This window comes from Lithobates pipiens, unplaced genomic scaffold, assembly GCF_037356315.1.
Source record: "Lithobates pipiens isolate NorthernLeopardFrog02 unplaced genomic scaffold, aLitPip1_a1.2 Scaffold_18, whole genome shotgun sequence".
NCBI lineage: Eukaryota > Metazoa > Chordata > Amphibia > Anura > Ranidae > Lithobates > Lithobates pipiens.
In genome coordinates, this window is record NW_027507758.1 from 136,838,884 (window position 1) to 136,847,046 (window position 8,163).

Below are 8,163 nucleotides of genomic sequence, written 5' to 3' on the forward strand. Positions count from 1 at the left end.
GTCCCTGTTAAACAGGGGCAGAAAAATTTGGCCTTAGGCACTGGTGCTGGTGCCACCACACTGCAACCTCTCCCATATACTCTAGTTTTATTGCAGGAATTAGCCCTGCTGCAAAGCATTGCATCAAAAATTGTAATTAAACGCCCCTGTTAAACGGGGGCAGAAAAATTGGGCCTTAGGCACTGGTGCTGGTGCCACCACACTGCAACCTCTGCCATATACTCTAGTTTTATTGCAGGAATTAGCCCTGCTGCAAAGCATTGCATCAAAAATTGTAATTAAACGCCCCTGTTAAACAGGGGCAGAAAAATTGGGCCTTAGGCACTGGTGCTGGTGCCACCACACTGCAACCTCTGCCATATACTCTTGTTTTATTGTAGGAATTAGCCCTGCTGCAAAGCATTGCATCAAAAATTGTAATTAAACGCCCCTGTTAAACAGGGGCAGAAAAATTGGGCCTTAGGCACTGGTGCTGGTGCCACCACACTGCAACCTCTCCCATATACTCTTGTTTGATTGCAGGAATTAGCCCTGCTGCAAAGCATTGCATCAAAAATTGTACTTAAACGCCCCTGTTAAACAGGGGCAGAAAAATTGGGCCTTAGGCATCACCCAGAACCAGAAATGTTCTTCCAACATATCAGCGGAGGAGGAAGAGGATAGACAATCAACATAACAGGACAGTCACTCAGCATCAGCATAGGCAGTCTTGAAGGGATGTGATATTTAAAAAAAAATTATTCTGTTACATCAGCTTCAGGTGCTTGGTAGCTGTGGGTGATCCAAGACTGATTCATCTTGATGAAGGTCAGTCGATCAACTGATTCGGTGGACAGGCGCACCCTGTGATCGGTAACAAAGCCACCAGCAGCACTGAAGGTGCGTTCCGAAAGAACGCTGGATGCAGGACAGGCCAGTAGCTCAATTGCATACTGTGCAAGCTCTGGCCAGTGATCCATCCTCAAGACCCAGTAAGCCAGAGGATTTTCGGTGGGAAAGGTGTCCAAGTCTGACCTTTCCCCTAGGTATTCCTGCACCATGTAAATCAGACTCTGGCGATGGGTGCTGGAACCGATCATACCTTGGGGCTGCGGACTAAAAAATTGTCTGAAAGCATCAGTCAGACGGCCACCTTCTCCACCGCTCCTTCTGACCGATGCCTCAGCAAGACGTTGTCCAGGACCAGGAGTTTGTAACCTCCCAGTCTCTGGGAACGCGTTGCACAGACCTTTCTGCAAGGCCTCCCGGAGATGTCTCATCCTCTGCTCCCTCTGCGATGGTAAGATAAGGTCGGCAACCTTACCCTTGTACCGTGGATCAAGGAGAGTGGCCAGCCAGTAATGGTCCCTCTCCTTGATCCGAAGAATACGAGGATCCTTCCGCAGGCTTTGCAGGATCAGGGAGGTAATGCGGCGTAGGTTAGCTGAGGCATTCGGTCCGGAGTCCTCTGGGTCACTAAGGACAACATGATCCGCAGCTAACTCCTCCCAGCCACGTACAAGTCCACGTGTTTCTTGGGACTGTAAATCATCCCTACAAGACTGCTGCTGCTGCTGAGTTCCAGCCTCCACCTCCATGCTGACACAATCATCCTCCTCCTCCTCTTCCTCCTCCTCATCCTCTTCCTGTGTGATGGGTGGCACAGCAGGAACACTGTCTGGATAAAGGGGGCCTTGAGAGGCAAGGAAGTCCTCCTCTTCCTGCCTCTGTTCTGCCTCAAGTGCCCTGTCCATTATTCCACGCAGCGTATGCTCCAAGAGGTGGACAAGAGGTACAGTGTCACTGATGCATGCACTGTCACTGCTCACCATCCTTGTGGCCTCCTCAAATGGTGACAGGACAGTGCATGCATCCCTGATCATGACCCATTGGCGTGGTGAGAAAAAACCGAGCTCCCCTGACCCTGTCCTGGTGCCATAGTCACACAGGTACTCATTGATGGCCCTCTTCTGCGTGTGCAGCTGCTGCAGCATGGCCAACGTTGAGTTCCACCTGGTGGGCATGTCACATATAAGGCGGTTCTTGGGCAGGTTCAACTCCTTTTGGAGCTCAGCCAGCCGAGCACAGGCATTAAATGATCGGAGGAAATGCACACAGACTTTCCTGGCCTGCTTCAGGACATCCAGTAAGCCGGGGTACCTGCCCAAGAACCGCTGCACCACCAGGTTAAGGACGTGAGCTACACAGGGCACATGGGTCAGTTGTCCCTGTCGGAGGGCGGAGAGGAGGTTGGTGCCATTGTCACAAACCACCATTCCTGGCTTAAGCTGGCGTGGCGTCAACCACCTCTCAGCCTGCCCCTGCAGAGCTGACAAAACATCCGCCCCAGTGTGGCTCCTGTCCCCCAAACAAACCAGCGCAAGCACGGCATGGCATCGTTTTGCCTGCGTACTTGTGTAGCCCCTGGAACACCTACGGAGCACCGCTGGTTCTGAGGACAGAGCACTGGAAGAGGCCATGGAGGAAGAAGGAGGGGGTGGAGGAGAGAGGTGTGTCGCAACCAATAGTAGCATTTTGGAGGCGTGGTGGCGGAACAACCTCCAACACTACTGCACCTTGTCCTGCATCCTTCCCAGCTGCCAGAAGAGTGACCCAATGGGCCGTGAAAGACAGGTAACACCCCTGTCCATGCCTGCTGGACCATGAGTCAGCGGTAATATGCACCTTACCGCTGACCGCCCTGTCCAGCGAGGCAAGGACATTGCCTTCCACATGCTGGTAGAGAGCCGAAATCGCCTTCCGTGAGAAAAAGTGGCGTTTGGGGACCTGCCACTGAGGAACCGCACATTGTACAAACTCACGGAAGGGGGCCGAGTCTACCAACTGAAAAGGCAGCAGTTGAAGTGCTAGCAATTTAGCCAAGCTAGCATTCAACCGCTGGGCATGTGGATGGCTGGGAGTGAACTTCTTTCGCCGGTCCAGCAGCTGGGGCAGGGACATTTGCCTGCTATAATCGCACGTGGGTGTACCGCTAGCAGAGTTCCCGGAAGCACTTGGCTGTGACACACCTAATTCTACACCTTCATTCCTCTCAGAGCAGGTTTCAGAGAGGACTGAAGGTCTAGTGGGGTTGGAGATGCCAGCTGATGAGGAGCAAGGAGAGGTCCGCTTTGTTCTTTGGTGTGGGTCTTTGAGGTATGCTTGCCAACGAGCTGCATGGCAGGTCAACATATGTCTGGTCAAGCATGTGGTGCCCAAGCGGCTGATGTTTTGGCCACACGAGATACGCTTGAGACATATGTTGCAAATAGCAGCGGTGCGATCTGATGCACTCGTCTCAAAAAAGGCCCACACCAAAGAACTTTTAGAATAACGCGCAGAGGCAGCGCCCTGCACAGGCGGAGCTCTGTGGTGTGATTCAGTCGGTGTGCTGCCCCTAAGCTGGCCCCCGGAGTGCATCCTGCCTCGTTGGACATGTGCCTCCTCCTCCTCCTCTCTCCTTCCAGGCACCCACGTGGAGTCAGTGCCCTCATCATCCCCTCCCTCTTCATCGCTGTAGCAAACCTGGCAGTATGCTGCAGCTTGTGGAACATGACTGCCAGATTGCTGTCCTTCTTGAGCATCCCCTCTCTCTGCGCTCACGCTACTGCCTTCCTCTAGCTGAGTGTCATCATCAGAGCCCACAAAACACTGGGCATCCTCCTGGAGCATGTACCCAACACTGTGCTCAAAGAGTTCAGGAGACTCCTCAGGAGGACGTGGTGGGTCTAGGGAAGGAGTCACTGATGATGAAATTGAGAGGAGGGAAGACGATGCGTTGGCAGCTGCTTTGCTAGTACCCTGAGACTGGGTGAGAGAGGATGAGGAGGATGAAGAGGGCTTGGTCATCCACTCTACCAAGTCGTTGGCATGTTGCGGTTCAACATGTCCAGCTGCCGAAAAGAAGGACAAGCGTGTCCCATGGCCACGTGCTGATGACAATGCACCGCGTCCACGACCAGCACTGTTGTCTCTAGACACAGAGCCTGCTTGCCCTCTTTTATCGGCTCGCGCCTGTCTGCCTCTCCTTGCTGGCCTTCCAGACATGGTAATGGCCTGAAGGGAGTTGGGTAAAACAGCAGTGTAATGGAGTCACACAACACCCACTAAGCCCTGCAGATGGCTCTATTAGAGAACAGCAATAAACAGTAGATACAGGTGTATATTGTGCTGGAGTCACACAACACCCACTAACTCCTGCAGATGCCTTTATTATAGAACACCAGAGATAAAGGGGTATACTGTAATTGAGTCACACAACACCCACTAAGCCCTGCAGATGGCTCTATTAGAGAACAGCAATAAAGGGTAGATACAGGTGTATATTGTGCTGGAGGCACAAAAAACCCACTAACTCCTGCAGATGCCTTTTTTATAGAACACCAGAGATAAAGGGGTATATACAGATGTATACTGTGCTGTGCTGGAGGCACACACAACTTCCAATAACTCCTGCAGATGGCAAGTGGGCTCAAATAGAGAAGAGCTATGTAGGTGGATATAGCGGTGTGTACTGGGTACAGAGCACGCAGACAGCACGCACAAGCTCCTAACACTACTGACTGCAAGCTCTATTATAAAAGATAGATCACTAGCTATATAGGTGAGGTGAATATAGCGGTGTATACTGCGGTCAGGGCACACAGACAACAACCACTACACAACAGCAAGATCGAAAATCGGCCGAAAACGATCGGTGTGTACTGTGTTGAAGGTACACAGAACACCCACTAACTGCTTCAGACGCCAACACACTACACTAGGCCGCCGCGCTGGCGGCCTTATATAGTGTGGGGCGTGTACTACACAGCGTGAGCTATGATTGGCCACAGGCATCCTGCCTGTGGCCAATCATGGCTCTCCTCGCTGCTGGTGCTGTGATTTTATTTACTAAAGCTGGAAAGTGCTAAATCAGTCTCACTTCTGCATAGAAACCAATGAGCTTCCAGGATTTTTTCCTTCAGGTTTACCAAAACCATGTAGTAGACGGGCCTGCCTGATTGCATACACATTGAAACCCCTAAGGTTTGACCTCATATTATATGGTTTTGGTAAATCTGATGGAAAAAATCAGCAGACAATCTGATAGTGTGTATGGGGCTAGCTTGGGATTAGCCCCATACACACTATCAGATTGTCTGCTGATTTTTTTCCATCAGATTTACCAAAACCATATAATATGAGGTCAAACCTTAGGGGTTTCAATGTGTATGCAATCAGGCAGGCCCGTCTACTACATGGTTTTGGTAAACCTGAAGGAAAAAATCAGCAGACAATCTGATAGTGTGTATGGGGCTTTAGAAGCTCAATGGTTTCTATGTAGAAGTGAGCCTGATTTGGCACTTTCCAGCTTTAGTAAATAAACTCCATTGTGTACTTAAAAGTGGGGTATGCCTGTACACTTTCTGCAGCGAGCCAGCACAAGCAACAAAATGTGTTGATTCACAGAAAGGGGGTTTGGTGCAGCACTTAATTGGTGATTTGTGAAGAGAGAGATCTGCACATGGGACTTTCTGTGACATCAACTCTACCGCACTTTTTCTTTTATTGGGATTGTTTGTTATTTATAATTTGAAGAAACTGTAACATTCTGAAATCTATGCACTTTTAAGATTTCTTATTGCACCAGGATTTGAACCAATTGAGAGGCTGCGGGAGGACTACGATTGTTTGTGTAGCACCTTGACACGTTGATTTTTTTTAACCACTTGCTTACTGGGCACTTAAACACCCTTCCTGCCCAGACGAATTTTCAGCTTTCGGTGCTCTCACACTTTGAATGACAATTACTCAGTCATGCAACACTGTACCCAAATGAATTTTTTGTCCTTTTTTTTCCCACAAATAGAGCTTTCTTTTGGTGGTATTTGATCACCTCTGGGGTTTTTATTTTTTGCGCTATAAAGGAAAAAAGACCGAAAATTTTGAAAAAAAACCCGCATATTTCTTTGTTTCTGTGACAAAATTATGCAAATTATTAATTTTTCTTCATAAATTTTGGCCACAATTTATACTGCTACATATCTTTGGTAAAAATAACCCAAATTAGTGGATATTATTTGGTCTTTGTGAAAGTTAGAGAGTCTACAAGCTGTGGTGCGAATCATACAAAATTGGTCACATCTGATGTACTGGTGGCCTATCTCATTTCTTGTGACCCGAACATGTCAGGAAAGTACAAATGACCCCTTTTTGGAAAGTAGACATTCCAAGGTATTTAGTAAGAGGCATAGTGAGATTTTTGATGTTGTGATTTTTAATTTTTTTCCACAAAATTGGCATTGTAATAGGTTATTTTTCTCACATGGCATGTGTATACCACAAATTACACTCCCAAAAAATGTTTGCTACTCCTCCTTACGAGTATTACGAGTATTACGTATTACGATACCACATGTGTGGTACTTTTTCACAGCCTGGCCACATAGAGAGGCCCAACATGCAGGGAACGCCATCACGTGTTCTAGGAGCATAAATTACACATCTAACTTGTTGACTACCTATTACACTTTTGAAGACCCTGGAGCACCAGGACAATGACACGTGACACTGATGACAGATGGCACTGATACCTGGCAATGATGACACTTATACGTGGCACTGATGACACGTGGCACTGATGACAGATGGCACTAATATGTGGCACTGATGACAGATGCCACTTATACGTGGCACTGATGACAGATGGCACTTATACGTGGCACTGATGACAGATGCACTAATACGTGGCACTGATGACAGATGGCACTAATACGTGGCACTGATGACAGATGGCACTAATACGTTGCACTAATACGTGGCATCGATGACAGATGGCACTAACACGTGGCACCGATGATGTGTGACACTGATGACAGATGGCACTGATAAGTGGCAATGATGACACCTGACACTGACAACAGATGGTACGTGACACTGACAGGTGGCACTGATGACAAATGGCACTGATACGTGGCACTGATGACAGATGGCACTAATATGTTGCACTGATGACAGATGGCACTATGTGGCACTTATACGTGGCACTGATGACAGATGGCACTTATACGTGGCACTGATGACAGATGGCACTGGAGACAGATAGCACTAACAGGTGGCACTGGGGACAGATAGCACTAACACGTGGCACTGGGGGCAGGTAGCACTGGGGAGGATGGCACTGGGTGAGGATGGCACTGGGGGAGGATGGCACTGGGGGTGGGTGGCACTGGGGGTGGGTGGCACTGGGGAGGATGGCATGTACATTTTTTTGTTACTTATCTCTCCCTTCTCACACGCTGTCTGTGTGAGGAGGGAGAGCGGCACTGAGAAATGATCTCATATGTTTACATATGAGATCATCTGTCATTGGATAGGCCGATTGCGCTGTAAACGGCCGCTGTGATTGGCCTTTTACAGCGATCTGTGACTGGCTGTGTCCGAGGGAAGGTTACCAGAGACCCCCCCCCACATTCCCAGAGTCCCAGGTGTCGCCCTTGATGATTGCTCCACTTTTACTTTTAACTGAAACCTGCTTTTATATATTTATATATATATATATATATATATATATATATACACACATATATATATATATATATATATATATATATATATATATATATATACATACATACATATACATATATATATACATATATACGTACATACATATATATATATATATATACGTATATATATATATATATATCCTTAGCCCTATGTGCTTTCATATCCGTCTTATCTATATATAATATGCTCTTCAAATGTGCTTTAAAAATGGATGGTTTTCCCTTTTTATGAACAAGAAAATAATGACGTTATGCTGTTGGTCTGGTATAATAATGCTACAGGGCTGAAATTATTTCCAGGGCTGGTTTTTATTCCCAGTCCGGCCCTGATGCAGCCTCACCATTGCCATCAATGCAGCCAAGTTACCATTGCCATCAATGCATTCCAGTCACTATTGCCATCAATGCAGCCCAGTCACTATTGCCATCAATGCAGCCTTACCATTGCCATCAATGCAGCGTCGCGTCAGATTACTTCTGCCGTAGAGGGGACAAGGAGGAGGGCGGGAGGAGCGCCAACAGATTACATACAGTGAAACTCTCCTGTTTACTTGGCGGCCTCTTTAATACAAAGTCATGCCTCCTATGATAGACAGAACAGTGGTCCAATGATAGAGGCCAGGAGATTCTCACT